Below are 14,679 nucleotides of genomic sequence, written 5' to 3' on the forward strand. Positions count from 1 at the left end.
TTTTTCTGATATTTTATTTTCCCCCTGAATTCCATGTAAAATAATTTTTAATCTTTTAAGAAAAAATTCTGATTTTGAGCCAATTTCTCCCCTTCCCTCCCGGAGAATCTGATATCGATCTGACTTGTGTAATCATGTCAGAATCTGACTATGCTTCTGGGACCGGGATTTGAATCCCAGACCTGCCGTTTTCTTTGGGACTCTGAGCCAATTCCTTTGCTTCCATGAGCTTCCATGGACGCTGGACAAGAGGGCCTGTGAGGTTCCTTCCAGTCTAAAGCCAGGACCCCAAGAACCCCCTGGACACGGACCCTAAATCTGGGGCAGAGAAGGGGGAAGGCGTCACCTCACGGGCACCCAAGACAGCGGAAGCCAGTCCTGCGGGGCCAAGAGTAGATCTGAGCTACGCAGGCGGCCGTGCCCGCGCTCCTTCCTGGTCCTCCGGACGCAACGGCGAAGTGAGGATTAACCAAACTGCTCTGAACTCTCTCGAGCTGGCTTTGCCACTTTGGAGCCATAAAGCCCGACATACTATAACTTTATTGTATTTTCATAAAAACAATTACTGGAGGGAAGACTGTTGCATGTTTATTGGCTCTTAAATTAAATTCTCCCTCTTCCTCTTAAAATCACCATATGGAGAGGAGACCCCGCCGCCGCCTATTCTCTTGGATGGGTGGCGAATCCACCCAATGGGCATCTTGATTCTGATTTCTGCGGCCCGAAAGTTCTCCCAGACACGCTGCTCTGGGCATTAGAGAAAGACGAGAGGCGGAGGGCGCCTTACTTGGAGGACGAAAGAGTCTTCCCCTTTGGGGGCCGGCAGATTGTCCGAGTAACAACACGGCTTCCTGTTACAGCCCAGCCCGTTGCCAAGTTCAAGTTCAGGTTTAAACCAAATAAAATCCCTCCTCTGGAGTTTATAGCTGGGCCTCATTTCCATGTGCTCCCCTCTGAACTTAGCCCGCATCCCCAGCCTCTGTTTCCAAGGCTCAGCAAAGGAATGTGTGACAGTGTTAGAGTCTGGGAGTCGTCTCAGGCACCCAGGCTGGGCACCTTCCCAATGAAAAGGTTCACCAATGCTGTAGAGGCTGGGAATGGGAGGGAGGCAGAGAGGGAATAAGGTACAGAGATGAGGAGAGACAGGGACAGAGAGAAGGAAAGAGAGAGAGAGAAAAAGAGAGAGAGAGGAAGAGAAGGAGAGAGGGAGAGAGAGAGACAGACAGAGACAGAGAGAGAGAAGAGAGAGATAGAGACACAGAGACAGAGAGAAGAGACAGAGACAGAGAGAAGGAAAGAGAGAGAGAGAGAAAAAGAGAGAGAGGAAGAGAGGGAGGGAGAGAGAGAGAGAGAGAGAGAGAGAGAGAGAGAGAGAGAGAGAGAGAGAAGAGAGATAGAGACACAGAGACAGAGAGGAGAAGAGACAGAGACAGAGAGAAGGAAAGAGAGAGAGAAAAAGAGAGAGAGAGGAAGAGAGGGAGAGAGGGAGAGAGAGAGACAGACAGAGACAGAGAGAGAGAAGAGAGAGAGACACAGAGACAGAGAGGAGAAGAGACAGAGACAGAGAGAGAGGAGAGAGAGATAGACACAGAGACAGAGAGGAGAAGAGACAGAGAGGAGAGAGAGACAGACAGACAGAGAGACAGAGATAGAGAGAGAGAGGAGAGATAGAGACACAGAGACGGAGAGAAGAGACAGAGAGAAGGAGAGAGAGAAAGAGAGACAGAGAGACAGAGAAGGAGACATAGAGACAAAGAGGAGAGAGACAGAGAGAAGGAGAGAGGGACAGAGAGAAGGAGAGAGACAGAGTCAGAGGGAAAGGAGAAACAGACATAGAAAACCAATGCCACACACAGATATATTAAGACAGAGAGATAAAAACAGTAAGAAGGGAGGAAAGGAAGACAGAAAGAAAGGAAGAAGCTTTAATTGCTTCAAGCTACCTGAACCCCAAGATCCATTCTTTGGATTCTTGCTCTGCCTTGAAAAGCCTCTCTCTGGCAGACTCACCTCAGCCTTTCTCTAGCTTCTTTTCCTGAAAACCTTCCCTAATCCCTCTTAATTCCGTGCTTTCCCTCTGTTAATTTTTTATCCTGTGTGTAAACTGCTTTGCATACATCTGCTTGTGTGGTGAGTCTCTTGTAGACTGTAAGCTCCTTGAGGACAGGAACTCTTTTGCCTCCTTTGTAGTCCCCCCACTGATGCCTGGACCGTAGTAGGTGCTCAATAAATATTGAATAAATGATTCCTGCAGAGGAGGAAGATTGAAGAGTCGAGATCTCAGATCTTAGTTTTATGAAAATCAATATGGCGGCCGAAGGAGGCTGAATTGGAAAGGTCTGAGAACGGAGGAAGCCTCTGAAATAGCCTAGAGGAGAGGTCACGGATGGGGTCTGCAACAGCGTAGAGGACGTTTGAGTAGATGTGAATGGGCTGGATGGTCAGGAAGGCTTTGTCTCTATTTGGATGGGGGCTCGAGGGGAAGGGAGAGATCGAGGCCAGTAACTGCGGTGGGTGAATCAACAAAACTAGAGGAGTTTGGGAGGCAAATGGGTTCCACCTTCAGTAGGAGTCCCAGCCCCGGTAAGGACCCTGGTAGAGCCCCCGGCTCGTCCAGAGGATGTCTGAGGTCCCTTCCAGTCAGTCCCTCCAAAAGGGATCGCAGATTTAGATCAGGACAGGATGTCCGAGGCCGTCCATCTAGTCCAACTTCTTAACTTTACTGATAACAAAACAGGCCCATCAATGTTACACGACTTGCCTCGGGTCACCCAGCTAGTAAGTGCTCCAAGCAGGACTTGAACCCAGACCTTCCTGCCTGCCCTATCAGTTCCGTGGCCCGAGAGCTGGCTGATTTTGTGACTGGTCCATTTCAGCCTAACACGTCACAGGCGCTTCACCTCCGGGCTTTCTCGGGGGCGAATCCAGGGTCTGTAGAAGCTGGCTAATGCCGAGGCTCACAGGGACTGGAATTCCCATTCCTGTCTGTCTCCACACTGGGCAGTTCTTCCTGCGCTGAGGGAGAAGGGAGGGGAAGGGAGGGGAGGGGAGGGGAAAGGAGGGGAGGGGAGGGGAGGGGAAAGGAGGGGAGAGGAGGGGAGGGAAGGGAGGGGAGGGGAGAGGAGGGGAGAGGAGGGAAGGGGAGAGGAGGGGAGGGAAGGGAGGGGAGGGGAGGGGAAAGGAGGGGAGGGGAGAGGAGGGGAGGGAAGGGAGGGGAGGGAAGGGAGGGGAGGGGAGAGGAGGGGAGGGAAGGGAGGGGAGGGGAGAGGAGGGGAGAGGAGGGAAGGGGAGAGGAGGGGAGGGAAGGGAGGGGAGGGGAGGGGAAAGGAGGGGAGGGGAGAGGAGGGGAGGGAAGGGAGGGGAGGGGAAAGGAGGGGAGGGGAGAGGAGGGGAGGGAAGGGAGGGGAGGGGAGGGGAGAGGAGAGGAGAGGAGGGGAGGGGAGAGGAGGGGAGGGAGGGGAAAGGAGGGGAGGGGAAAGGAGGGGAGGGGAGGGGAAAGGAGGGGAGAGGAGGGGAGAGGAGGGGAGGGAAGGGAGGGGAGGGGAAAGGAGGGGAGGGGAGAGGAGGGGAGGGGAGAGGAGGGGAGAGGAGGGGAGGGAGGGGAAAGGAGGGGAGAGGAGGGGAGAGGAGGGGAGGGAAGGGAGGGGAGGGGAAAGGAGGGGAGGGGAGAGGAGGGGAGGGGAGAGGAGGGGAGGGGAGAGGAGGGAGGGGAAAGGAGGGGAGGGGAAAGGAGGGGAGGGGAGGGGAAAGGAGGGGAGGGGAGAGGAGGGGAGGGGAAAGGAGGGGAGGGGAGGGGAAAGGAGGGGAGGGGAGAGGAGGGGAGAGGAGGGGAGGGAAGGGAGGGGAGGGGAAAGGAGGGGAGGGGAGAGGAGGGGAGGGGAGAGGAGGGGAGGGAGGGGAGGGGAGAGGAGGGGAGGGAAGGGAGGGGAGGGAAGGGAGGGGAGGGGAGGAGAGAGGAGGGGAGGGGGGAGGGAAGGGAGGGGAGGGGAGGGGAGAGGAGGGGAGGGGAAAGGAGGGGAGGGGAGGGAAGGGAGGGGAGGGGAGGGGAGGGGAGGGGAGAGGAGGGTAGAGGAGGGGAGGGGAGGGGAGGGGAGGAGAGGGGAGCACCACGAGTGCATTCCAGGAGGAGGCCCACTCACAGCTGTGGCTCTGCTGAGGTCGCGGGGTGCAAGGCCCGAGGGAAGGAAGGCCTGAGCGATGGGCCTTCCAGGAAGGAAGATGCCTGCCCCGGGAGGTAACAGTGCAATCAGGCCAGAGGCTTGGGGAGCCTCGGGAGGGCTCTGACAGGAGAAAACAATCCCGAGTGGGCAGCAGCTCATCGCCAGGGATGACCAGAAGCGGACGGCCAACGGACGGGCCGATGGGGGCGCGTGGGAGAGGGGGGCCGGCGCAGGGCTGCCCCGGTACCTCGGGCTCCTGGCGGCGCCTTTGGGAGCAGCTGGAGAAGCCTGTGGACGCCTCCTCCGAGGCAGGGATTTCAGGGCACAAAGGGAGACACACAGAATTGCAAAGGATGCTCCGGGACATGAGTTCCTGCACCCTCGGCCTAGAGCACTGCGGACGCTCGAGCTGGCCTGGAGGAGCTGCGAGAGGCTCCTGAAGAGCCAACCTGGGGGGAGCGACGAGAGAAGGCGGCCGAGGCCGGGAGGGCGCGAATTAAGGGAGTCCCAGAGCCAGCCTCTACCCACATTCCCGGAGCTCTAACTGGACGACTGAGGGCCCCGGTGAGAAGGCCAGCGGGGAGGACAGAGGAGGGCCTGGAGTGAAAGCAGGAAGACCTGGGTTCAAATTCCCACGTGGGCACGTCACCCCATCTTGGTCTGAGCCGTAAAACCAGATAAAATGATACGATATTTGTGATTTTTGATTGGCAAACCGTAAAACACCAGATAAATGCCAGTTATGGTGATGCAGAAAAAGCAAAATAAAGCAGTACCAAAGACCTAAGAAAACAGTGATCCAGTACCAATAGCAACTTAGTGTGTGTGTGTGTGTGTGTGTGCGCGCGCGCACACATGTGTATATGTGTGCATGTAAACGGAGATTTCATCAATGTGGGAAACTCCCAGAATGAAAAATTCCTCCCTAGATGTTAAAAGTCCCTTTGAGGCACTAACAATTGAGTGACTTATCCAGGGTCACATAGTATGCATCTATGGTGACTGTTGAACCCAAGTCTTTCTCAGTCCAAGGCGGGCCCTCTCTCTACCCCATCACATTGCTCTTCATTCAAATAGTATCATAGTTGGAGGGGGGTTGGGGGGGATTTGGTGGCTCAGGGAGCCTGCCCTAGAGTCCAGGGTTCAAATCTGGGCTTAGATACTTCCTAGCTGTATGATCCTGGGCAAGTCATTTAATTACCATGGCCTAGCTCTCACCACTCTTTTGCTTTGGAACCAATATACAAGATGGAAGGTATGGGTTTAATTAAAAGAAAAAAAAAGAAAGAAATAGTATCATGGAGGAAGCAAGGTAGCACAATGGATAGAGTGCCAGGCCTGGAGTCAGAATGACCCAAGTTCAAATAGGGACTTAGATACTTCTTTGCTGTGTGACCCTGGGCAAGTCACTTCATCCTGACTTCCTAGCCCTTGCCACTCTTCTGTCTTAGAATGAATACTAAAATGGAAGGCAAGAGTTAAAAAACAAACAAAGGGTACCATCGTATTCTTGCTTTAGAGTGGGCAGGGCCCTTAAAGGGCATCCAGTCCTAATCTCTCATTCTGCACATGAGAAAACTGAGGCACGGGGAGATTAAGCGACATTTTGAATTACCCAGCTAGATGCCTCCGGCAGGATCTGAATGCGGGTCTTTCCGAAAGCAAGTCCTGTGCCCTCTCCCTTGGGCTATGTTGCCTCTCCAACATGAGAAACCTAGAAATGCCCTTTCTCACTCCTTTCTTGCCCCCCCGTATTTCATAATATTTGTATAGAAAGGCACATAAAGACCATCAAGTTGAATTAGTTCTAATGATCAATTTTAGTTCAATTCTAATTAAACAATTTCAATGTAATTAATGCCAACTAAGGAATCAGCCCAAATTACCCATGTAAATGTTGAACTTTAAATCTAAGGTCCTCCCTGCTTATTACTGCACTTTAAAGACTTTTGCTGCAAAGGCAGATGGGAATGTTAACCTCTGTCTCGGCTGTGAAGGAGAGAAGCCAAGGGAGGCAGATGCAAACAAATGGGCGCACGGCCACCCTCTAAGACTTCTCTGGGTCTGTGATCGCCTGGATGGGATCTCCTACAGAAGCACAGGGGGCAGGACTAAAAAACAGCGGGTAGAAGGTGATCAGAATGGCAGAAGGTTTTGGATTCCTGTGATGGGAAGGCTGGGGGAGAGCCCTGGGGATGTTTAAGCTCAGAGAAGGGAATGCTCAGGGAGACAAGGATTTGAAGAGCTGGAAGGGGGCTTCTTCTGCCTGGCAGAACCACGGCCTTGAAAGTCTCCTCTAGCCAGATCTATGATCTCTTCTGAACGTACTAGCTGTGTGATGGGAGCAAGGGCTTTCAGCAATTCCCTAGGATTGATTTATCCAATAATTCTGGGTTCTTAACCTAGGCAGGTGCCCGTGGGGAGATGCGTCTGTGACCCAAGATGGGAAAACAGGTAAATCTTTGTTTTCACTGACATTGAGTTTCCTTTGTAATCTTTTACATTTTATTTCATACACACTGAGGTGTTGCTCTGATAAGGAGTGTGTAACAGGCCTAATGAGCCTGCCAAAGGGGACGTGGGGTGGTGATGTCCAAGACACAGAAACGTTGAAGAACCACTTGTGAAATTAGAATCCGTTACCCTCAGAACTATGATCCCCAGCAAAAACTACGATTCTCAGAACCCCACTCACTTCCTGTCATTATATGCTGAGGTAGACAGGATATAAATTGGGTGGAGTTCCACGTCTAGCTCCTCTTTTTCCTTCCTGTGGCAGCTTTGGTGGAGGGGGATTTTTGAGCAGGTAGAAAACTTAGTCACATGGTTCTGTTTTGCCAGATAATAAACTTTATAAAAAATAATACTTAAAATATTGGACATTAATTTAAATCTTACACATTGCAAGGTGATTTGGAGTTAAGGTCCTAGGTTCAAACCCTACCTCTGCTCCTTACTACCTGTGTGACCTTGGGAAAGTCTATTTACATGGGGTTCGGTTTCCTGATAACTATGATGGACTCAATGGCCCCTGGATCCATTACATACTTTCTCCCCAAGGATCCCCCATCTACAATCTTTCATCTCAACTTTTTCTCAGTCCCCCCCCCCAAAAAAAAAGTGATCAAGAGACAGTCATTTGACATTAACGTTTCAGGACGAGGTAGCAGAGGGCGGAGTAGGAGAAGACTACAGTTAATTAATTTAATAATGTCATTAAGTGCTGCCATGGCTCCCGGATCATCCCTAGCCTGGTTAATGCCCACAGTCCATTCACTTGCTGACTGCCAAGGGTGACCAGGGGCTTCGAGACGTTAACTTCTGCCCCACAGGGATGACACTTAGCCCATCTCATTTAATTTCTGACCTTCACTAAGCAATGAGGTCCTAATCCCTCGATTTTTATAATCTTTAGTGGGAAACATTAAAGGATGGAGAGACTCCAGTTGGCAGAAATCTTTATGTTCTTTTCACAGCAAAAGCCATAAATCTGAAGATTGACCTTTCGTATCCAGGTCATACATGACACCTGATTCACTTTTGTCCATTGGCCTAGGATTTATGGGAGGGTCTAGAGATACACGGCATGAAAGATGAACTTTAATGAAATGTCTTTCAAATATGCGTCCTTACTAAAAGTCTCACCTCCCCGCTCCCACACAAGAGCTGGCAGACGTCCTTTTAAAATTCGATATGCCATCGAAACTCTAAAGCCAGTCTCAAGTGAATCGCCACCTTCCTTCTACTAAGTTTCCCCTAAATCAGGAGTGAACTACAGCTAGAACACGCAGATGAAAAGGTGCCTAAGATTTATGAAAGATAGTCTTGCCAAATCCCCAAAGTTATGTTTTCAAATTTGCAAAAAATTCTTGAAGTCGTCACCCTCTGAGTCTGTAGCCATCCTCCTCCAAAACTCTTCAATTTTCGTTAAGGGTATGACGATCCCAGTCATGTGGGTGTGCAACAGTCATCTTCTACCCATGGAATCAAAGTTAGAGATGCAATGGACCTCAGAGGCCATCAAGGCCACTTTCCTCTTTTACAAATAAAGAAATGGAGGCCCAGAGCCATTAAGTGGCTTACCTGGGGTTTGCTCAGATAACCCATTTCTCTCTGAATTCAAGGCTACATCTTCAGCCATTGGGCTTCATCTCCCATGTCCCATTGGCTGCCATGTTGGCTACATTTACCTCCATAACATCTCTTGGATCCTTTTGCTTTTGTTCACGCCCACTGCCTCTACCCTCATTCAGGCTCTTATCACTATTTCTCTGGATTATTTCAGAAACCTCCTAATTAGTGTCTTGCTTCCTCTGGTCTCTTCCCTCTCCATTCTATTCTCTCGCTACCAAATTGATATTCCCAAGCCATCACTCTAACTATTCCCCATCCAACTAACCCACCTTCACTCAACGATCTTTGAAGGTACCTAGTAGAAAATGAGGCCGCCCACATTTGCCCTATCTTCCTGCCCCATGTTCTACCTTCATAATAATGTTCTCTTTCAAGTTCTATATTCTAGCCAAAATGGTGGAAGAATTGTTCCCAGAAGTCTACATTACATCACAGATCTTCACACATTTGCTCAAGTGTTTCCCTCTCTCTAAACGTATTCCTTCATCATTCCTACCTTCTAGAATCCTTGGCTGCCTCCAAAGCCCAGCTCTGATGCCAGTGTTTACACAAGGTCATCTAGTCTATCCCTCTCTCCATCCAGAAACTTTGTATTGCTTACTTGGGTTCATGCTGCATCATCCAAATACAGTGCGAGATCCTCGGAGGCAGGGACTGTTTGGGTTATGTTTTTGTATCCTAAGAACCTAACATGGTAGGCACTTGATACATATTTGTTAAAATGATGCAACTAAACTGTCAGAGTGGGAAGGGCCCTTTAAGATCATCCAGCCCAGTCCCCTCGTGGTCGCCATTCAGCTTTGGTCGAATGTTTCCAGGAAGAGGTCACTCACTGCCTCACAGGATAGCGCATTCTCTCTTTGGATAGCTGTCATTCTTAGGAAATTATCCTTTTGTTGAGCTGAAATCTACCTCCCTGGAACAGCCACTCATTGTCTCTGGCTCAGTCCTCTGTGGACACACAAAACAAGTCTCATGTCTCTTCCACATGAGGGCCCTCCAGATATGTGAAAAGAGCTCATCTCTCTTCCCTCGTTCTTCCGGTCAGCTCTAAGGGAGATGGTTTCAAATCCTACCACCGTATCAGTTTCCTACCCTCTGAACAGGATCCAATTCCCCTCCCAAACTGTGGGTTCCAGACATGAGGACAAGATTCTAGCTGAGGCTCTACTATCAGACGAGGCACAATGGGCCTGCCAGCTCCCTTTTTCCTGGGTACTATACCACTAAGTGTGTACTATGAATGCCCCAAAAGATGGCACTAGCCCTTAAAAAGCACCAAGTTCAACTCTCTCATTTGTCAGCTGCAGGCACTGAGGCCTAAAGAGGTAATATGTGTAGGCAGATGGGAAGGAGAGGGAGAAATTTATATCCCATGTTTGTATGTGTATATGTATGCCCATGCACACGCCATTTGCTTGCCAAGGGAGAAGGAAAGTGAGCCAATAGGGCTAGAAATGGAGAACTAAAGCCCTCGCCTTGTTGTGTTTCTGGGGGCAACACTAAGATAGGGGAATTCTGGGTAGAAGGGGCTATGGGGAGAGACGGTTCATAATATGAAGGATCAGGAAAGGCTTCACGTAGGTAATGGCACCAGGACTGCTTGATGAAAGCTATTTACATCACGGGGGCAATAGGAAGCCTTTGGGCAAAGATGTGGTGGTGGGAGATGGAAGACTGAGTTTGGTGAACGATTATTAGGCTAGATTAGCTGGAAGATAGTGTGTGTGAAGGGGAGCAATCTGAAATAAACTGAAAAGGTTGGTGGGAGCCCAGAGTCACGCTGTGGAGTCTTTTTAATGCTCTAGGGGATGCAAAAGCGCTCCTCCTCAAAGCCTGTGCCTTCCCTCTGCTCACTACTCCCAGTTTATCCTGACTCTGGCTCGTTTGTTCAGAGTTGTTTGTAAGATGTCTCCCTCACTGTGAGCTCCTCGAGGGCAGGGACTGTCCTTTGCCTTTCTGTGAATCCCAGGTGCTTAACACAGTGCCTGGGACACTTTTGTTGCTGTGGTTCTCTCGTTTTCAGTTGTGTCTGACTCTTTGTGATCACATTTGGGGTTTTCTTGGTACAGATACTTGGCCACTGCCTTCTCTAGCTCATCTGTCAGAGGAGGAAACTGAGGCCAACAGAGTGAAGTGACTTGTCCAGGGTGACACAGCTAAGATACTGGAGTGGTTGGTCATTTCCTTCTCCAGCTCATTTTACAGAGGAGGAAACTGAGGTGCCCAGAGTTACATAGCTAGGAAGTATCTCAGGCCAGATTTGAACTCAAGCAGATGAGTCTTCTTGACTCTTGGCCCAGCATTCTGTGCTCTATGGTGCTACCTGGCTGCCCTGCCTGGGACATAGTAGGCGCTTAATAAATGTTCACTACCTGCCTTTTTTCCCACTGAGCTAGGAATGCTTCCCTACTCCCACTCCAGGAAGTCCATTTTTCCCATTGCCTTTCAGGGAACCACCTCAAAAGCAGGCACCAAGTAGGAACAGGGAGATCATTCCGGGCTCTGGCATCCGCAGGAGATCCACGCCTCAGACACGCCATTGCCCCAGCACCACACCTAGGCTGTCCCAGGGAATAAATGATTTGGAGGGAAGGGAGCTGCTTAACCGAAGGACAGAGGTCTTTGCCATGGAAACCCAGGAGGATCCGAGAGCCCCCCAATGGGAAGGGAGGAACAAAGCACCTTCTTCCTCCCTTCCTGCCTCCTAGAGACAGCCTTGTTCTCTATTCTCTCCTGGTAACCCTGATTGTACTCGCCGCTCTGGAAAAGTCAATACATTGACGAGGGGCCCTGGCGCAGGAGGAGGCGGACTAATCCAATACCCCATTATCTGTGATGGAGGGAGCACACATGTGTGTCTGCATGCAGGTATGTTGAGGGAGAAGGGAAAGGGTGAATCGATGGGACCCGAGCGGAGAAATGGAGACCTTGGCTTTGTTGTGTTCCCGGGGACCCCCCCATGGGGAGGCATACGGGGGGCTACGGTATGGGGCTCCATGGAGGAGGGGGTCACGGAGTACAAGAGTCAAAGGAGAAGGAAACTTTTAAAGAAACTTTAAAGTAGATGAGGGCTCCACCACAATGTGTGTGTGCGTGTATGCATGTATGTATGCATGCACACACTGTGAATGCATGTATGTATACATATATGCATGGATGTGTATGTGCACATACATGTATGGATAGACGTGTGTGCATGTATGTATGTGTATGTATGCATGGCTCCCCTAAGTCCCAGTAGTGTTTCAGTCACTCATGTCAATCTACAATTCAATGAGATCATCACCCCATTAGAGCTGATGATGTCAGCTGTGGATCTGCCATAGCAAACATTCCTGAAGTGTGCTCCCCGCTTCCTGACTCGCTTTGGGGCCCGCTCCCCACCCTCGCCTTCCACGTCCCGGCTTCTACGACCCAATGAGAAGCTCCCCAAGATTTCCCAGCAGCACTTCTCCGGCCATTTCCCCACAGTACGGTGAGTTCTTAATAAATCAGCGTCAGCCTCCTGGTTCATGAGACACCGAATGGCACAACTTGTGGGAGAGGAAGGGGAAGGCGAGAAAGGCTCCACACCCAGTTCGGAACAATGACATGCTGTTGGGGTGCCGGTGCCTGGCCTTGGCGATGCCCTCTTTAGAAGCAGAGATGCCCGCGGGAAGATATCCACTCCCCTGCCCTGATGCCTCCTTCCAGAGGGGGAGCGTGTTTCCGTCCTCCATGCCTGAGCCTAACTCCCTCCACATTTCTCTTTCAGAACCTCCTGGCTCCTCTCAAGGCTCAGCGAGTCCCGCATGGTACAGGAAATCTCTTCTCTACTCCCTTAGGCTAATGCCTTCCCCTGGCAGGTGATGGATGCCCCGCCAGAGCTTACCTTCCCATGGCGGAGACTCTGTAAGGATGATATTAGAAAAATAAGTATTAAAAACAATAGTTATTTTTCTAATACCATCCCTACAACTCCCAGGAACTGGGGTTACCTCCCTTCCCTACCATAGTGGATTCTCCAGTGGAGGAGCCTCTTGGCTTATTACTTATTGATTGATGTGGGTAAGTCACATTCATAGTTCTTAGCTTAAGAACAAGCCTCCTAATTATAGGTAGGTGCTATTAGAATCTCCATTTTACAGTAGAGGAAACAGAGGCAAGATTAAATGACTTGCCCAGGGTCCCATAGCTAGGGGGAGGCTGGATTTGAACTTGGGTCTTCCTGACTCCGGGCTCTATTCCATTGTGCCACCAACTGCTTCTAAGAATGCCGAATCATGTCTATATGAGCAAGGTGAAAATCGTGTGAGGAAGAGCAGTCAATCAAGTACTAAGCACTAAGCAGTGGGCTCTGGGAGTACAAAGAAGGGCTGGGAGCAGAGCATCTGCCCTCAAGGAGCTCCCAATCAAGTTACATCCTTATGTGAGATCTAATGTGCCAAGAGAGGGCACCCATGACCTAGTAGTGTAAATGGACAATAACATGGAGGCATTTGGGGGAGTGATCAAGGCCAGAACGGGTTGTCCCCAACTCAGCATCCTCTACCACAACACAGGGAGGCTGCAGCTTATTGGCTCATGATGGGCTATTCATCAGTTAATGTGCCAACAAGTTGGAAGGGAAAAACCAATTAAAGTGCTAAATTATTTCTGCTTTGAAATGGATGCTGTAGGGGAAATTGTCACGTGTGTATTTCAGCAAAATGAATGCTGGGAATATCCCAAACAGGTATTCCTTGGATGAGAGAGAATGATACCCAATAGAATAATCACTTATTATATACATATAATATGGAACTCAGACTTTCTGATTCCAAGCCCACCACTCTCTCCACCACACCACTACACCACTAGCCCTCAATAGGACTGACAAGTTGACAATATCTGTCACTTAACAAAATGGATTTATTTTGAAAAAAAAATAATTTCACAAACATTTAAGTGCCTACTGTGCGTTTATGCAATGCTCACAATTAGAGCCATCTCAAAGTGTGATGGGCAACCTCAATGGTGATGGGAGTGGATTCTCTCTCTTTAGAGCCTTCAAGTAAAATCTGGAAGACCACTGATCAGGTACATTGTAAAGTGGGGATTCTTTTTTTTAAACCCTTACCTTCTGTCTTAGAATCAATACTATGTATTGGTTCCAAGGCAGAAGAGCAGCAAGGACTAGGCAATGGGGTTTAGGTGACTTGCCCAGGGTCACCCAGCAGGGAAGTATCTGAGGCCAGATTTAAACCCAGGACCTCCCATCTCTAGGCTGGCTCTCCATTCGCTGAGCCACCCAGCTATCCTCTAGAGTGGGGATTCTTGTTAAAGTATTGGTTAGATGAGATAGATGTGAAGGATCTCTGCTCACTTTGGAATTATGGGATTCTGACATTTTCAAAGAACCTCATTTAGGACTGAAGATACAAAGATGCAAATGACAAGAAACTTGAACTAGGATCAGGGAGATTTAACATGGATAGTTAGGACAGGAGGTGGATTGAGAGAGAATAGAATGACTCTGATTTTGCAACTAGACCTCTTTTAAATGACTTTGGAGAACTGGCCACGTCTAGGAATCTTCTACTGTAAAATAAGAACATTCACCATGGACAGACTCCATACATTGGTGACCAGAATCACAATCTACAGAGATCTTAATAGGCTTGAGCAAGGATTCTTACTTATCCTGAAATCCTGCCCATTTCAAGGGGATTATGAACTCGGTTTTTAAGTATTTGCATGACTGTATTTCAGTACAATCATTTTCCTTTGTAATTTGGGGGTATTTCAAGCATTATTCTAAGAAGGGGTCATCGTCTCCATCAGGCTGCCAGAAGGGTCCACGACACAAGCACGGTGAAGAGCCCCTGGGCTAGAACAATGGGCCAAACCCAATAAAGAGGAAATTTCACAGAGATAATTGACCCCAAACACCAGGCTGGTCCTAGGGCTACTCAAGCTCCTAATGCTTATGGCGACCAAACCAACATGGCAGTCCTGAGGTCTGGGATACCTGGAGGGAAATGGAAGAGGGCTTGCTATTTGCATTAGTGGTGGGTGTATTTCCACTGACAAAATGAGAATTCTTGGACCTACTGAGGTAACTGAGTTCTGAGATTCAACTAGAGAGGTGTGGTTAGGCAATGGTTTGTACAAAGAAGGGTGAAGGGGGTTTAGTACACAAGCTAGTCAGCAGAATTCTATGGAAACCATGAGAGCTGATGGAGGAGGCAACTAAAAATGCCTGAACAATGACAGTACTGAGACCCTGGGGAAAATGGCTTTCTTAGGTCATTCAGAGAGGAAAAGGCAGTGCCCACATTAGGGTCACTCAGCCCACAAGCATCAGAGGTAGGATTTGAACTCAGGCCTCTGGTTTGTAGTTCAATATTTTGTAGTTCAATAA

General features: G+C 49.5%; 1 protein-coding gene across 5 annotated transcripts in view; it reads right to left on the minus strand.

Annotated features, from left to right (window-relative positions):
* Positions 1-14,679, minus strand: part of NFIA (nuclear factor I A) — a 499,453-nt gene that overhangs the window by 29,230 nt on the left and 455,544 nt on the right. The window lies entirely within an intron of this gene.

This window comes from Monodelphis domestica, chromosome 2 (assembly GCF_027887165.1).
Source record: "Monodelphis domestica isolate mMonDom1 chromosome 2, mMonDom1.pri, whole genome shotgun sequence".
Classification (NCBI taxonomy): Eukaryota; Metazoa; Chordata; class Mammalia; order Didelphimorphia; family Didelphidae; genus Monodelphis; species Monodelphis domestica.